The 16,722-nt window shown below is 49.3% G+C and overlaps 2 long non-coding RNA genes across 2 annotated transcripts; one reads left to right on the forward strand and one right to left on the reverse strand.

Moving 5' to 3' along the window:
• Window positions 1-5,057: 5,057 nt before the first annotated feature.
• LOC140405775 (uncharacterized) lies at window positions 5,058-12,765 on the reverse strand. Its single transcript, XR_011938753.1, has 2 exons — window positions 12,585-12,765; window positions 5,058-6,063 (listed from the first exon to the last, which is right to left on the reverse strand). It is a non-coding gene; the product is annotated as an uncharacterized lncRNA (long non-coding RNA).
• Window positions 12,766-12,911: 146 nt separating this feature from the next.
• On the forward strand, window positions 12,912-16,307 carry LOC140405774 (uncharacterized). The gene is made up of 2 exons (XR_011938752.1): window positions 12,912-13,069; window positions 16,065-16,307. It is a non-coding gene; the product is annotated as an uncharacterized lncRNA (long non-coding RNA).
• Window positions 16,308-16,722: the final 415 nt, after the last annotated feature.

Below are 16,722 nucleotides of genomic sequence, written 5' to 3' on the forward strand. Positions count from 1 at the left end.
AAGGCACTCGGGCCTCCCACGTCCACTCAACTCCGCTCCACACAGACGGGATGTTCCACTGAAAATCACGGCAGTAAGACATCCCTGTGAAGAAAGGAGAGGAGTACCCGGAGATCCTGCAGTTGACATTTTGTCTGCCAATTGGGCAGGCTTCTCAGAATCGAGAAAAAGTGGGGCAGCCCCTTTCTTCTCCATGTTGTAGTTATTGTGCTAACCAGTTGTGCTAGCCACAGTAGCACAGTGGTTAGCTCAATTGCTTCACAGCTCCAGGGTCCCAGGTTCGATTCTGGCTTGGGTCACTGTCTGTGCGGAGTCTGCACATCCTCCCTGTGTGTGCGTGGGTTTCCTCCGGGTGCTCCGGTTTCCTCCCACAGTCCAAAGATGTGCAGGTTAGGTGGATTGGCTGTGATAAATTGCCCTTAGTGTTGGGTGGGGTTACTGGATTATTGGGACAGGGTGGATGTGTAGGCTCTTTCCAAGAGCCAGTGCAGACTCGATGAGCCGAATGGCCTCCTTCCATACTGTAAATTCTAGTATTCTAAATTCTAGCACTACTCTGTCTGCAGGAGGTGTCCTTTTGAACAAGTGTGGGGCGGAGTTCAGGGGAGACGGAGGCCCCAACTGAGGTAGTAATAAATGCGAATTGCATTTGGGAGCATGGGTTCAAGGGCAAAGGACAGAATTTAAATTTATCTCATTGAACAAAATCTGGAATTGAAACCTAGTCTCTAACTGTGATCAAAACACTACCATTGCATTCAACACGCTTTGAAACTTAATTGCTCCATCGTTCTCTGGGCTGGAGTGTATGCGAATATCCATGTGGACATCGATGTGCTTGATATCGTTCACGGAGATTGGCGAGGCTGGCCCTGAGTGAGAGTTCGACCTCCATTGACGACATATGAAAAATAAATCTTTATTTTATTCGTTCGTGGGGCCAGCTTTTATTGCCCATTCCCAATTGCCATTGAGTGAACATAAGAACATAAGAACTAGGAGCAGGAGTAGGCCATCTGGCCCCTCGAGCCTGCTCCACCATTCAATGAGGTCATGGCTGATCTTTTGTGGACTCAGCTCCACTTTCCGGCCCGAACACCATAACCCTTAATCCCTTTATTCTTCAAAAAACTATCTATCTTTATCTTAAGAACATTTAATGAAGGAGCCTCTACTGCTTCACTGGGCAGGGAATTCCATAGATTCACAACCCTTTGGGTGAAAAAGTTCCTCCTAAACTCAGTCCTAAATCTACTTCCCCCTATTTTGATATTCCCCCTAGTTCTGCTTTCACCCACCAGTGGAAACAACCTGCCTGCATCTATCCTATCTATTCCCTTCATAATCTTATATGTTTCTATAAGATCCCCCCCTCATCCTTCTAAATTCCAACGAGTACAGTCCCAGTCTACTCAACCTCTCCTCTTAATCCAACCCCTTCAGCTCTGGGATTAACCTAGTGAATCTCCTCTGCACACCCTCCAGTGCCAGTTCGTCCTTTCTCAAGTAAGGAGACCAAAACTGAACACAATACTCCAGGTGTGGCCTCGCTAACACCTTATACAATTGCAGCAAAAACTCCGTAGTCTTAAACTCCATCCCTCTAGCAGTGAGGAAAGAGTAAACTACACTTTTGTGCGTCTGCACTCGAATCGTGGTTCGTGGACACAGAATGTCCAAATTACCGAAGAGGACGTCTCTCAGGGTTTGCAGAAGGAAACCAGAGCACTCGCAGGAAACCCACGCTGACACGGGGAGAACTTGCAGACTCCACCCAGACACTCACCCAAGCTGGGATTCGAACCTGGGGTCCTGGCACTGTGAAGCCACTGTGCTAACCACTGTCCTACTGTGAGAGTGAGTTCAATTCAGCTGTTATCACAGCGGACTACATCCCACCCCAGCAGGTGAAGAAGGCACTGGACAAACTGTACACTGTTGTGAATAACAAAAAAACAAAACACTTGGACGCCTTGCTCATCGCAGCCGGGGACTTCAACAAGTCCAACCTCAAGAGTGTAGCGCCAAAGTTCCACCAACACATCTCCTGTTCCACCAGTGGCGGCAACACTCTCGGCCAAAACTACACAAAACTCAAAGGTGCCTACTGTTCCATCCCCGACAGCACTTTTGAAAAGCAGACGAGAAGACGGTTCTCCCTTTCCTGGCATACAAACAGAACCTTAAGTGGGAGAATCCGGCGAGGAAGGTCATGCAGTGTTTGTCCGAGGAAGCAGAAGAACTCCTGCGTGACTGCTTGGAGACAGTGGACTGGTCCACATTTAAGATTTCGGCAACAAACGTAAACGAGTATGCCACCCCCATCACAGACTTCATCAAAAAATGTGTGGACGACTGCGTGCCAAACAGAGCAGTACGTACGTTCCCGAACCGGATACCATGGCTCAGTCGCGAGATTGACTCGCTACTAAAGGACAGGTCTGAGGTGCTCAAAGTAGTTGACCCTGACCTATACAAGAAATCCACTGCAGGATTCGAGCAGGAAACCATCGATCAGCTGTCTAATGCTCCAGCAGCCCAGGACACATCCATACCCACCATCACAGCTTCCAAAGTCAGATCGGCTTTCCTGAAAGTGAACCCTCGGACGGCGACGTGTCCAGTCGGGATCCCTGGTCATGCACTCAGAGTCTGCACCGCCCAGATGTGTTCGATGACATCTTCATTCTGTTCCTAATCCGCTCCGAGGTCCCACCTGCCGCAGGAAGACACCATCACACCGGTGCCAGAGAATAACCAGGCAACGTCCCTCAATGACTACCATCCATTGGCCCTGGCATCAAGCTGAGTGTGTTGAGTTTGGGTAGGGTGCTCTTTCCAAGAGCCGGTGGAGACTCAGGGGGCCGAATGGCCTCCTTCTGCTCTGTGAATTCTATGATAATCTATGATCAATCTAGGAAAAAGGTTCGGCACAGCATCGTGGGCCGAAGGGCCTGTTCTGTGCTGTATTTTCTATGGTCTATGTACATCCGACTCCTATTTATTGAATACAGCTCCACCGTCAACACCATAATCCCAGCCAAACTCATATCAAAGCACCAAAACGGAGGAATTGGCTCCTCACTCTGCAACTAGATGCATGATTTGCTGACCCATGGAACACAATCAGTAAGAATAAAGAAGAACACATGCTTTACAATAGTCCTCAATACCGGGGCGGCGCAAGGCTGCGTACTTACCCCCCTACATACCTCCTCTACACACACGACTGTGTGGCTAAATTTGTTTCCACCTCCATCTACAGGTTTGTTGATGGCACGAAAATAGTGGGTCGGATCTCGAACAACGCCGGGTCAGAATACAGGAGGGAGAGAGACAACCTCGTGGCGTGGTGCAGCGACAACAATCCTTCCCTCAATGACTGCAAAACTAAAGAACTGGTCATAGACGTCAAGAAGCAACACACTGTACACACCCCTGTCAGCATCAAGGGGGCCGAAGTAGAGATGGTTAACAGTTTCAAGCAGGTTCGGAGGAGGAGGAGCAGTTTTTTTGTCTATTTTCCATCTGTAGAAGCATGGGCACAAGACGGAGAATGGGTGATGGACGGCCGGTCTGATTGTTTCATGTTCAGTTGGGATTGGAGGTCAAAGTTGGAACAATAAGAGACAAGTGAAGGGAGATGCATTTCTGTGTGTACTGAGTGCAATTCCGCTAGCCACATTATAGAAGGATGTGATTGCACTGGAGGGAGTGCAGAGGCGATTTACCAGGATAATGCCTGAGATGGAAGGTGTTAGTTATGAAGTGAGGTTGGATAGGCTTGGGGTGTTTTCGAAGGAGCAACGAAGACTGAGGGTCGACCTGATCGAGGTGTGGAAGATTATGGTTAAGTGGTATGACAATTTTCCACACGGGGATGGCGCGATAGTTATACATTCCTATGTGTTCATGTTAGAATTAGACACTGTTGAGGTAATTTGGACATTCTGAATTCTCCCTCTGTGTAACGGAACAGGTGCTGGAATGTGGCAACTAGGGGCTTTTCACAGTAACTTCATTGCAGTGTTAATGTAGGCCTCCTTGTGATACTAATAAAGATTTGTATTGTTATCATGAGGGGCATGGACAGGGAGGATAGGTGCCGCTGTTCCGCTGAGTTGACGGGTCATTTACGATGGCACAATTTCCAGGTGAGTTTAGGGGAGATTGGAGGACACCCAAAGAGCGGTGACGATCTGGAATGCACTGCCTGGAAGTGGGGTAGAGTCAGGCCGCCTGACCTAAGTTTTTAAAAGTACCGGGATGAACACTTTGCACGTCGCACCATTCAAGGCTATGGGCCGTGAGTTGAGCTATTGTTCATCAAAGCCTTCTGCATTCCAAACTCCAAATCGAGGCAAAACTCTGACTACAGATCATGATAATAAATACACAGATTATACTAAATAACCTACATCATACAGGCCGTATATGTTCCTCCATGGGCCTCAATGGGGACATGATAATATTTCATTACAAAATCTGTTTCCTGTAAAAATATGGCTGAAAAATGGACTAATTCTAACATGAACAAATCGATCATAGAATTTACAGTGCAGAAGGAGGCCATTCGGCCCATCGAGTCTGCACCGGCTCTTGGAAAGTACACCCTACGCAAGGTCCGCACCTTCACCCTATCTCCATAACCCAGTAACCTCACCCCAAACTAAGGTCAATTTATCATTGGCCGATTCACCACCTTGCACATCTTTGGACTGTGGGAGGAAACCGGAGCACCCGGAGGAAACCCACGCAGACACGAGGAGGATGTGCAGACTCCGCACAGACAGTGACCCAAGCCGGAATCGAACCTGGGACCCTGGAGCTGTGAAGCAATTGTACTAAACACTATGCTACGTGCTGCCTACGGTAGGCATATTGAACTATTTGGTATGTCCCTGTAAACTGTAATATTGTCATACCAGTTAGCCAGTTGGATAGGCTGATAAAACGCTGAAGGGAGTTGCAGCACCCTGGGCGTAATAATTGGTCTCGACCAGAAGGCAAGTGGACAGCAAGACAGTGCGGAATGAATTATAACCCAGAACCAGGAAGAGTATTGACCAGTACGGCTACGGCAGTACAGACACTGATCACAGGCCTGTCCAAGTTTATATACATATTTGGAACAACATGAATCCATTACCCGGTCTGCTGTACAGATTCCCACATGTAATTCACAAAGTACAGGTTGTACTCATCGGATTTTATAATTACAGAATGAGGAAAATTTATACTCCTGCGCCAAACATTTCATTTTTACTTCATTAAGTGTTACTGACGCCCGAGTATTGTGGGGTTCGTCGCACTGTGGTCGTTATTTGGCTAATTAGTCACAGATCCGGATATAACAGTGAGAACTTTCAGAACAGATCGTCCATGATAAAGATCTGAAATATCTAGATGCCGGTCGACGCATTCAGAGGTGCTTGTTCTTTTAAGCTCTTATGGAACGGCATCAGATCATTGGATTCCCTGGGTCCAACTAAAGGTATCTTTTCCAGCTGTTAGGACGAGTGTGAGCAGTTGTCTCAGCTGAAGATGCTTCCGGAGATAAGACCTCGTGTTCGACTTCAATCATTTTCGAAGCAAATTCCGTTTTGGAAACTCGGTGTTGATTTGAAAACGTGTCTCTGCTGGAGGAAACCCGGCTCAGCTTTACATTGTCAGCTCACGGCAGCCCTTCACTTTCACTCCTCCTCAGAGCCAGGCTCTGCAGTGAGCTAAACAAGGGCTTCCATCTGGGGACATGGGCTCCAGCACAGGGGACATTGCGGTAGGAATCAATCACATTTGACATCAGTTTCCAGTGAGGCCAACTTTGCAACTGCTTTCATTCGGTCAGGTTTTTGTACTTGAACTGGCAGGGCTAAGTTCCCCTTTCCACTGCAGCACGGCATCCGCTGGAGCTTCCCCTGGTTGCAGAAGCAGCAGGAGAGGCTGAATTTGTGAGGCTGCGTTCTCAGGAGCAGGAACTGCCCATCGGCCCAAGCTGTGTGTGAGCGACTGATTTCTTATGTCTCTCCGCGACAGTATGATCCTCACCTGCCTTAATGGGAGCTGCATAGAAGTAAAAAGAACATAGCAGTTTATTTTGCATTTGTAAGCTGATGTTAGTAACGCGAGCTATTGATCCCAGTTAAATAAGCACATAAAACAGTTCAAATGCTGCGGGAAGGAGCCTGGTGTCCAGTTGCAAAGCTGGACGAGCAGCCGGCAGGCGTGCCGAGGATAGAATCCCCTCCTTCCATCCTCAATGATTCTCAGATTGGATGTTTTTCAGGAAACCGGATCACACAGCAGTTGGCCGGAACAGCGTGTCCTCCGAAACATATTGAATTTCAGCTCAGAATCCTCCTCGCAATCAACACGAGTGACTGTTGCCTCCTTCTGACCTCCAGTAAGTGAAATATTTCTGGGCTCTGTGGCAATAATTTTGGAAAGGCACCATTGGCAATAATCACTGTATATAGATACATCACTTCGACTAATCTTAACAGGACCTAATCATCAGTATATGCAGTGAAATATCTTGAATGTTGGACGGGATTGTCAGAGGAACGATACCTCATTCAAATGTACAAAGAATATAATTCCATAACTTCAACCGGGACAATTTAAATTCAATGGATTGAAGTATCAGGATTGGAAACATAACTGATCTCCTAGAATGCACAGAATTTTCAGTGCAGAAGAAGGTCGTTCGGTGCATTGTGCCTCCGCCTGTGCCGAGAAAGAGGGCACTGAAACTCATGCCTCCACATCATATTCACATCACCCAGTAACCATACTAGCGTTTTAAATTAGAGTACCCAAATCAGGTTTTTCCAATTAAGGGGCAATTTAGCGCGGCCAATCCACCGAGCCTGCACATCTTTGGGTTGTGGGGGCGAAACCCACGCAGACACGGGGAGAATGTGTCAATTCCAGCGGGAGCGGAGCAGGTGAGTCAAAGTCAGCGGGAGCAGTGCGCAAGTGGGGCGAAATTCTCCTACCCGCCCCGCCACATTTCAGCCCCGACCGGCCGGCGGGAGTCTCCGTAACACCGGCCGGTCAATGGGGTTTCCCATTGTGGGGCAGCCCCACGCCGTCGGGAAACCCCCCCCCCGGCGCCGGCAAAATGGAGACTCCCGCCGGCGGAGAATGACGCCCGTGATTTCTGGGAGGTAAGTCTCTCCTTTAAAAACACTTGTCTTTGCAGGAGCAGGCCAGTCGATTTCAGCGGGAGCGGAGCAGGTGAGTCAATTTCAGCGGGAGCAGTGCGCAAGTGATTTCTGGGAGACCTTCACAGGAGCAGGCTAGTCAATTTCAGCGGTAAACACTTACCTGGTGCCTTTTTTGGTCCCTCTTTGCTGTTTTAAGTGTTTTAAGGCGGGAACAGGAAGTTCGACCCGCGGACTTCTGGGAAGACCCTCACCAATAAATTCTGGTGGAGAGGAAACCCGAGACACTACACGTGTAGTGTCTCCCACCCGCCCTCCTCCTCTAACCTAATAATAAAACCCATTGGTCTGAGGTAAGTGCCATATTATATTATTATTATTTTTAAAAAAAATTTAAGTTAGTTGTTAGCCAGATCTTGGTAGAAAGTTAGAGGGATGGCAGGGAAGGGAGTGCAATGTTCCTCCTGCAGGATGTTTGAGGTGAGGGATGCCGTTAGTGTCCCTGCTGATTTTACCTGCAGTATAACTAGTGTTATATTTTTCTTACTCGTTCTATTCCTCTATATCTCTACGTCCATCTGTCTCTCCACCTCTGACTTTATCTCTCTCGCACTCGTCCCTCCCCCTCTACCTCTTTATCTTTCGATGACTCTATCTCGCTATCTCATTTTCACTGCCTCATTTTATCTCACTGTTTTGTATGCCTGAACTTCACTGCCTCACCTCTCTCTCTCTCTGTATTACACTCTATTTCGTTCTATCTCTCTCCACGCCATTACCCCACTGTGGTAATACCAGGTATTGCGGTACCTGAGAGGTGGATGACTATTGGCTAGACCCAGGAGTCTACCATTGGCTGATGTACGTAGCTCCACCCTGAGAGGCGGAGTATAAGAACCAATGCCGTCCCAGCAGCCTTCACTTTCTGTATCGAAGCTGCTGGGTATAGTTCTAGCAGATTAAAGCCTATTAGTTATGACTCACCTTGTCTCGAGAGTCATTGATTATGCATCACCCACTATCCCTCTATTTCCCTCCATCCCTCTCTATATTTCTCTGTGCCTCTAGCTCCTTATCTTTCTACCCGTATTTTTAGATCTCACCCATCGCTCTTTCTACTTCCATCTCGTCCTCCATCTGTTCTTCTGTCTATATCTCTATCTGAATCTCTCCCTCTATCTCTCCATCTCTCTCAATTTCTCTCTGTCTCTATTTCTCTACCTCTATCTTTCCCTACCTCATTACTGTACTATCTCTGTATCTCTCCGTACACCTCTATACCTCGCTGACTCAATATCTGTCTCTTTCATACTATCTCAACATCTTTATCTCTCCAACTCTCTCCCTACCTCTCTGCATCACTAGCTCTCTGCCTCAATCTCTCTATCTCGCTCTCTGCCTCAATCTCTCTATCTGCCTTTCCAACGCTCTCTATATTTCTCCTCCTTTGACTTTCCATCACTCTATCTATCTCTTCCTGCATCTCTACCCCTCTCTCTACCTCTCTCCATTTCCTCTGTCTCACTGTCTCTCGCTTTCTCTATCTCTCTATCTGTCTATAACTGCAACATTACTACTATCCCCTTACTGTCTCTCACATTTGTATCGGACTACCACACTACCTGTCTCTACGTCTCCATGTCCCTCACTATCTGTTTATCTTCTCCATCTCGCTCCATCTATCTGACTCTCTCTATTCTACCATTTTGCGCCATCTCTTTACATCTTCTATCCCTCCATCTATATGTCTATCCCCTTCTTGTCTCTATCTCTTACACTCTCTATCACGCTCTACCTCTCTCTTCCTCAATATAGCTTCCTCAGGTGGAGTTTGGTAAAGGTGTGTGTGATTCAGACATTCCCCACTAGGTGGAGATTGGTAAAGGTGTGTGTGTGATTCAGACATTCCCCACCAGACGGTCTCTCTCTCTCTCTCTCTCTGTGCCTCTGCAGAGCTGCTTGTCAGAGGCAGAAAAATGCAGCATTTGATCTTCTGAATCTCTTGCCACCGAGTTGTTCATGATTCTGAAATGTGTAAAGGTTTCTGCCGGTAATGTCTGTGGACAGACGAAACATGTAACCCAGACACACTTGCCCCCACACACAACAAATACTTTGGCTTGGAAATGTTAGCTCCATTTGGAAAAGCAATCAGGACTTTTGGAAGAAATTGATTCAAGTTAAAGTCAGCGTCAACGCAATAGTGATCAGCAACTGTGGGTAAGGTACGTGAGCGAGTGTGTGTGTGAGTGTGTGAGGCTGTGTGTGAGAGCTTGTGTGTGAAGATTTATGTGAGTGTGTGTAAGTGAGTGTGTGAGAGCTTGTGTCCATCTGCGTATGTGACGATATTACTGCAGGTGTGTGTGAAAATGTATGTGTCTGGCCAGCATGTCAGTGCACGTGAGCATATGTATGTGTGTGTGAGTGCTTGTGTGTGTGTGAGTGTGTGTGTGTGAATATGTTTGTGTGACTGTGTGTCGATGAAGATCTGTGAGTGTGTGTGATATTCTAACCATAGCCAGCAGCAAATAGGGATGGATTATAAAATGCTGTCCCTGTCCCAGAGGGGCCTCCAACCTGTGAGAAATGAATAACAAAGAGCAGCCATGATGTGGAGATGCTGGTTTGGGACTGTCCTGGGCTCAGTGAGAAGTCTAACACCACGTTAAAGTCCAACAGGTTAGTTTCACTAGCTTTCGGACCACTGCTCCTTCCTCAGGTGAAGGAAGAGGTGTTGTAAGACTTCTTACAATAAAAAGCAGGTTAGAGACCTGTCTCCTGCTGTGTGTCTGTTGAGTATATTGAGGGTGTGTGTGACCAGCCCAGCTCCTGAGCAGAGGGCTGAAGACTGTTTCTACTGAGTTATGTTCGCAGCAGCCTGTTTAAGTGGAAATGAGTGAGGATGACTCTCCCACAGGGAGAGTCCAGCAGAGTGACTTTGCTACAGTGACAGGGGTCCACACATATCCGAGCTGTCAGCACACAGTGTGGGAGGCAGGGAAGTGGCTGCATGATGCTGTGGATGGAGAGCTGTCAGTATGATGTGTGTCACACAGCACACATGGGAGAATGTTGGGTAGTAAATGAAGATTGTTAACCTAACCAATGGGTCAGTGTATTGGAGTCCCTTGCAGTGCCACACACACTGTATTCACATGGAGTCAACTTTCGGGGCAATGTGATCGTCATGGAATAAAGCCTCACAGATTTCAGGGTTAAATTGCTGGCTTCGAATGCAGAGCAAGGCAGGCCAGCAGCACGGTTCAATTCCCGTAGCAGCCTCCCCGAAAGGTGCCGGAATGGGGCGACTAGGGGCTTTTCACAGTAACGTCATTTGAAGCCTACTTGTGACAATAAGCGATTTTCATTTTTATTTTTCAAATGAGTCGCCTGGATTGCGAGTGACACAGGACCTGTTATCCAGCTGAGTGTGTGTGGGGTCCAGTTTATAGAGAGCTGAGCCTGGATTGCTTGTGACACAGGACCTGTTGTCCAGCTGAGTGTGTGTGGGGTCCAGTTTATAGAGAGCTGGGACTGGATTGCGAGTGACACAGGACCTGTTGTCCAGCTGAGTGTGTGGGGTCCAGTTTATAGAGAGCTGGGCCTGGATTGCCTGTGACACAGGACCTGTTGTCCAGCTGAGTGTGTGTGGGGTCCAGTTTACAGAGAGCTGAGCCTGGATTGCGAGTGACACAGGACCTGTTGTCCAGCTGAGTGTGCGTGGGGTCCAGTTTACAGAGAGCTGAGCCTGGATTGCGAGTGACACAGGACCTGTTGTCCAGCTGAGTGTGTGTGGCGTCCAGTTTACAGAGAGCTGGGCCTGGATTGCGAGTGACACAGGACCTGTTGTCCAGCTGAGTGTGTGTGGGGTCCAGTTTACAGAGAGCTGAGCCTGGATTGCGAGTGACACAGGACCTGTTGTCCAGCTGAGTGTGTGTGGCGTCCAGTTTACAGAGAGCTGGGCCTGGATTGCCTGTGACACAGGACCTGTTGTCCAGCTGAGTGTGTGTGGGGTCCAGTTTACAGAGAGCTGAGCCTGGATTGCCTGTGACACAGGAGTTGTTGTGTAGCTGAGTGTGTGTGGGGTCCAGTTTACAGAGAGCTGAGCCTGGATTGCCTGTGACACAGGAGTTGTTGTGTAGCTGAGTGTGTGTGGGGTCCAGTTTACAGAGAGCTGAGCCTGGATTGCCTGTGACACAGGAGTTGTTGTGTAGCTGAGTGTGTGTGGGGTCCAGTTTACAGAGAGCTGAGCCTGGATTGCGATTGACACAGGACCTGTTGTCCAGCTGAGTGTGTGTGGGGTCCAGTTTACAGAGAGCTGGGCCTGGATTGCCTGTGACACAGGAGTTGTTGTCTAGCTGAGTGAGTGTGTGGGGTCCAGTTTACAGAGAGCTGGGCCTGGATTGCCTGTGACACAGGACCTGTTGTCCAGCTGAGTGTGTGTGTGGGGTCCAGTTTACAGAGAGCTGGGCCTGAGTTGCCTGTGACACAGGACCTGTTGTCCAGCTGAGTGTGTGTGGGGTCCAGTTTACAGAGAGCTGGGCCTGGATTGCCTGTGACACAGGAGTTGTTTAGCTGAGTGAGTGTGTGGGGTCCAGTTTACAGAGAGCTGGGCTTGGATTGCCTGTGACACAGGAGCTGAGTGTGTGGGGTCCAGTTTACAGAGAGCTGGGCCTGGATTGCCTGTGACACAGGAGCTGAGTGTGTGTGCGGTCCAGTTTACAGAGAGCTGGGCCTGGATTGCCTGTGACACAGGAGCTGAGTGTGTGTGAGGTACAGTTTACAGAGAGCTGGGCCTGGATTGCCTGTGACACAGGAGCTGAGTGTGTGTGGTGTCCAGTTTACAGAGAGCTGGGCCTGGATTGCCTGTGACACAGGAGCTGAGTGTGTGTGGGGTCCAGTTTACAGAGAGCTGGGCCTGGATTGCCTGTGACACAGGAGCTGAGTGTGTGTGAGGTACAGTTTACAGAGAGCTGAGCCGCCTGCATCTCTCAGGCTACTTGTTTCAGGCACATTTGCAGCATCAGATCTCTCCCCGTTGCAGCGAGTGCTAAGATTCTGCAATGTGTATCGTTTTCCAGCTCTAAACTGTAGCGACTGCCTAAATGTGAATGTTCAGCACAGACACAAAGAGACACACACAGGCACAGGGACACACACACACACACAGGCACAGGGACACACACACACAGGCACAGGGACACACACACAGGCACAGGGACACACACACACAGGCACAGGGACACACACACAGGCACAGGGACACACACACACAGGCACAGACACACACACAGACACATTAAACAAAGAGGTCAATTTATAAACGTGAGCTGCCACTGTAAAAGCAGCAAGATTGTTTGGAAGAAATGGCTGTCTGTGGAAAGTTAACATAAAGCAGCAAATCACGATTGGCTCTACCTTCTGTAGTCGAAGATGATGAAGCTGTAATGGCCAGTTGTAGATGGTGTTCATTGGGATCTGCATTGTGGATGAGATGAGGGGCAAGAGAGGGAGAGACACAGCCCTGGGAGAATCCATCGAGCAGGGGCGACAACACCCCCCCCCTCCCCAATCTCTGAGGTTTCGCTTGGTCTGGCCCATACCTGGAGGAGGTGTGTTCAGGTGAGGATAACTGTGAGCTGATTGGGTGCCATTAGTGGGGAGGTGGGGATTCTTTTTGTGACTCATTGGGGGTATTTAAAGAGTAGGGATCCATTTTCTCTCTCTTTACCATGTGGACTTGGTAAGTATAGGTGTCTTAGCTCTGTGTGTGAATGTGTGTGTGTGAGCATGGAGTCCCAGCTCTGATACTTTACACCCCACAGTACACTCATGACCGATCTCTCTCCCCACCACCGAGGCTGAGCTGAGGGTGAATCAAGCCATGGAAATCATGTGGAACGGTGAGTATTAAACTCCAATATCTATCTCTTTGATTCCTGCCTCATTCTGCTATTGACTGTCTCTTTCCAATCCACTCTCTCTCTCTCTTACTGCATTCCACCCAATCTCTCTCTCTCTCCCTGTCTTGTTCCTACTTCAATCTGTCTTTAATTCCATTACCATGTATGATCCAGCTTTTCTCCACGTTGACTTTCTCACCGTCGCCATCTCTCTATCTCTGTCTCTCTCTCTGTCTCTGTCTCTCTCTCTGTCTGACTCTATCTTTCTCTCCCACTTTTCTCATTCTGTGTCTTTTCTTTATTTCTCTGTCTTTTCTCTCTGTGCCTTTCTCTCTCTGTCTTTTCTCTCTGTCTTTTCTCTCTCTCTGTCTTTCTCTCTCTCTGTCTTTCTCTCTCTCTGTCTTTCTCTCTCTCTGTCTTTCTCTCTCTCTGTCTTTCTCTCTCTCTGTCTTTCTCTCTCTCTCTCTCTCTCTCTGCCTTTCTCTCTCTCTCTCTCTCTGCCTTTCTCTCTCTCTCTCTCTCTCTCTGCCTTTCTCTCTCTCTCTCTGCCTTTCTCTCTCTCTCTCTCTCTCTGCCTTTCTCTCTCTGCCTTTCTCTCTCTGCCTTTCTCTCTCTCTCTCTGCCTTTCTCTCTCTCTCTCTGCCTTTCTCTCTCTCTCTCTGCCTTTCTCTCTCTCTCTCTGCCTTTCTCTCTCTCTCTCTCTGCCTTTCTCTCTCTCTCTCTCTGCCTTTCTCTCTCTCTCTCTCTGCCTCTCTCTCTCTCTCTGCCTCTCTCTCTCGCGCTCTGTCCTTCTTTCTCGCTGTCCTTCTTTCTCGCTCTGTCTTTCTCTCTGTCCTTTCTCTGTCTTTCTCTCTCTCTCTTTCTGTCTGTCTGTCTCTCTGTCCTTCTTTCTCTCTCTGTCCTTCTTTCTCTCTCTGTCCTTCTTTCTCTCTCTGTCCTTCTTTCTCTCTCTGTCCTTCTTTCTCTCTCTGTCCTTCTTTCTCTCTCTGTCCTTCTTTCTCTCTTTGTCTTTCTCTCTCTCTGCCTTTCTCTCGCTGTTTTTCTCAGTCCTTCTTTCTCTCTCTCTCTCTGTCCTTTCTCTCTCTGTCTTTCTCTGACCCTCTCTCTGTCCTTCTTTCTCTCTCTGTCTTTTATCTCTGTCTGTCTTGCCTACATACTTTCTGTTTCATTCTGGACCCCCCCCCCCTGCTGGGTTCTGCCAACCCCCCCCCAATTTTATTTTCCTCCCCCCTCCACCAGATATTATTCCCCCCCCACAGTTTTCTCCCCCCCCCCCAATTTATCTCCCCCCCCCCCAATTTATCTCCCCCCCCCCAATTTATCCCCCCCCCCAATTTATCTCCCCCCCCCCCAATTTATCTCCCCCCCCCCATTTATCTCCCCCCCCCCATTTATCTCCCCCCCCCCCATTCATCTCCCCCCCCCCCATTCATCTCCCCCCCCCCATTCATCTCCCCCCCATTCATCTCCCCCCCATTTATCTCCCCCCCTATTTATCTCCCCCCCATTTATCTCCCCCCCCCCCATTTATCTCCCCCCCCATTTATCTCCCCCCCCATTTATCTCCCCCCCCAATTTATCTCCCCCCCCCATTTATCTCCCCCCCCCCAATTTATCTCCCCCCCCATTCATCTCCCCCCCCATTCATCTCCCCCCCCCCATTCATCTCCCCCCCCCCATTCATCTCCCCCCCCCCATTCATCTCCCCCCCCCCATTCATCTCCCCCCCCCCATTCATCTCCCCCCCCCATTCATCTCCCCCCCCCATTCATCTCCCCCCCCCCATTCATCTCCCCCCCCCATTCATCTCCCCCCCCCCCATTCATCTCCCCCCCCCCCATTCATCTCCCCCCCCCCATTCATCTCCCCCCCCATTCATCTCCCCCCCCATTCATCTCCCCCCCCATTCATCTCCCCCCCCATTCATCTCCCCCCCCATTCATCTCCCCCCCCATTCATCTCCCCCCCCATTCATCTCCCCCCCCATTCATCTCCCCCCCCATTCATCTCCCCCCCATTTATCTCCCCCCCCATTTATCTCCCCCCCCCCCCCATTTATCTCCCCCCCCCCCCATTTATCTCCCCCCCCCCATTTATCTCCCCCCCCCCATTTATCTCCCCCCCCCCCCATTTATCTCCCCCCCATTTATCTCCCCCCCCCATTTATCTCCCCCCCCCATTTATCTCCCCCCCCCATTTATCTCCCCCCCCATTTATCTCCCCCCCCCATTTATCTCCCCCCCCATTTATCTCCCCCCACCCCCATAATTTCCCCCCAATTTATTGCTCCCTCAATTTTATTCCCCCCATTTTATCCCCCCCACAATTCGCCCACCCCATAATTTCCTCCCCCCAATTTATTCCTTTCCCAAATTTGCCCCCCCCATTTTATTCTCCCCCCAAATGTCATTACCCCCCCCTCAATTACCCCCTCCCAAACTTATCCACCCCCTCCCAAAAACATTTTACCCCCAAAAATTATTTTATTGCCAAAATGGATAGAGGTGGGGGGGGGGGTTTCGTCACCAGACCCCTCCTGCTCCCACTCGACTCCTTACTCCCCTCCTCGGGCTGCATTCCCTCCTGCTCCCACTCTCCACCTCCTTAATCCCTTCCTGAGGCTACGTTCCCTCCTGCTCCCACTCTCCACCTCCTTAATCCCCTCCTGAGGCTGCGTTCCCTCCTGCTCCCACTCTCCACCTCCTTAATCCCCTCCTGAGGCTGCGTTCCCTCCTACTCCCACTCTCCACCTCCTTAATCCCCTCCTGAGGCTGCGTTCCCTCCTGCTCCCACTCTCCATCTTGTTCACTGGAATAACTCACCCAACCCTCGGTGTGAAAATGTCACCGGTCTCCCACTCCCCCCAGAGACACTGAGACTCCTGCCCCCCTCCCAAAAAAACAAAACACAGCCCACCGCTTGAGGGCCCATCAGAATAATGAAACCCCAATCATGATGGACAAAGATACATTGACATTTATTCTGTTTCTCTCAGGTTAGAACTCCTGTCTGAGGATTCCTCGCCGAGGAAAGATTCTCTTTGCGTCGTGCAAGCTTCAAAATCAACTCTCCTCGGGGAGAAAGAGAAAGCTGGAAATTGATTACCGCAAAGCGTTATTGAAATAATAAAGGCACAGCAACATTCTGGGACTGCCCCAATCTGTGTTATATAACCCATTTTATAAACACGCCAGGCGATGCACAATTTTGTTGCTTTTAATAAAATATTTTTATTGAAGTACTTGCAAAATTTTTATAGCAATAACAAAAGCAATAATAACATAACCATCAACATGGTAAACTAGACATTTCCCACCCAACCCCTTCTGTATCCCTTAACCATATTGCACCTCGCCTCAGACTCACCCTTCCCCCTCAGACTCCCCCTACCCTCTTCCCCCTCAGACTCCCCCTTCCCCCTCGGAATCCCCCTACACTCTCCCCCTCAGACTCCCCCTTCCCCCTCAGACTCCCCCTACCCTCTCCCCCTCAGACTCCCGCTACCCTCTTGCACACTCTTTCCCTCACCCTCCCTCCACAACCTTGACAGAGACTGTATTAGGAAAATTAAAATCCCCTAGTGTGACCACCCTATTCCTCCTGCAAGTTTCATCTGCTAATTGCTGTTGACTATTTGGGTACAATCCCAATGA

Source organism: Scyliorhinus torazame, unplaced genomic scaffold (assembly GCF_047496885.1).
Source record: "Scyliorhinus torazame isolate Kashiwa2021f unplaced genomic scaffold, sScyTor2.1 scaffold_211, whole genome shotgun sequence".
NCBI lineage: Eukaryota > Metazoa > Chordata > Chondrichthyes > Carcharhiniformes > Scyliorhinidae > Scyliorhinus > Scyliorhinus torazame.